This window comes from Aplysia californica, unplaced genomic scaffold, assembly GCF_000002075.1.
Source record: "Aplysia californica isolate F4 #8 unplaced genomic scaffold, AplCal3.0 scaffold00798, whole genome shotgun sequence".
Lineage (NCBI taxonomy): Eukaryota > Metazoa > Mollusca > Gastropoda > Aplysiida > Aplysiidae > Aplysia > Aplysia californica.
Genome location: NW_004798068.1, coordinates 179,091 through 180,215, shown reverse-complemented (window position 1 = coordinate 180,215; position 1,125 = coordinate 179,091). Strand labels below are relative to the sequence as shown.

Below are 1,125 nucleotides of genomic sequence, written 5' to 3'. Positions count from 1 at the left end.
CAGGAGTGGGGAAGAAAAATGAGGTGTCGACGTGACGAGTGGGGGGAAGGAACAAAAGGGGTGGGGGTGAGAAGGTGACAAAAAGAAAGAACAAACTATAGTCTAGCACGCACCGAGCCACATTTGCAGGGGTGAAGAAATCTTTTCGTTGTGTGCGAATAACACTTTATATGTGTTTTTAATTTTTTAAAAATAAATGTGAACTCTTGTATCGAGACTGGCAAATCTATTTGTTACGTTTGTGTCCGTCATCTGGATGCTGGATAACTTACACTGCATATGATTTACTGCATCGATGAAACACATATTTAACGAAAAATAATTATAAATAAATAAAATAAAGTAACATTTTTTAACAGAAATAAATAAATACCACCCCACCCGAAAAAAGAACACAAAAAAACTAAAAACAAACAAAAACAAAAACGAAATTAAATATTTGAAAAAAGCCCTCACTCACATTTTTTTTGAAAGGGGGGGGGAGGGGGGTAAGTGTTTTCTGTTGATAGGAAATTTCAAATTTTGCCCATGTGGCAGCCGAAGCCTACTCTTATCGATTTTAGACATACAATTGACCTTAAACGTGTACAACTTGCACACGGGACGTCGAGATTTTTCGCCTTTGTCCGAGAAGGCTAGGTGTAATATCTTTCCTACAAGAAGATCAGGGGTGTGGCAGACAGGCAGCAGTAAGAAGGAGCCAAGGAGAAACAGTAGAAAAGCTGCAGAAAGAGTAGGGAGCCCAGAGGAGGGGGCAAAGGAGGTGAGGGGGCGGGGGCAAAAAGTGGAGACGAAAGCAGATGACAGAACATTGTTAGAGAGCAGGAAAGGAGGTGAAAGGAGACATTTTTAGAGAAGAAAATTGTTCTGTCGCTTCCCGGATTCGATCCCGGACCTTTGAATGAGAGGCTAATACCTTGACCTCTAGGCCACGAGAGCCCACTCACTCACATTTGACGGAGAGTTTTCTGGGTATAAACACACAAAAAAACTGACCACCCAAAAAAACCCAACCCAAAACAGAAACGAGAAAAAGTAAAAAATAAATCAAAAACAACACGCCAGTCACATTTTGCCGGTAATAAAAAATTCAGAACAACTACCCCCTTCCCTGCAACCCCCCCC

At 41.3% G+C, this 1,125-nt stretch overlaps 1 protein-coding gene across 1 annotated transcript in view; it reads right to left on the bottom strand.

The window, feature by feature from the left end:
- The window catches only part of LOC118478662 (gamma-aminobutyric acid type B receptor subunit 1-like), a 27,619-nt gene that overhangs the window by 2,377 nt on the left and 24,117 nt on the right, over window positions 1–1,125 (bottom strand). The gene's annotated exons all lie outside the window — the stretch shown is intronic.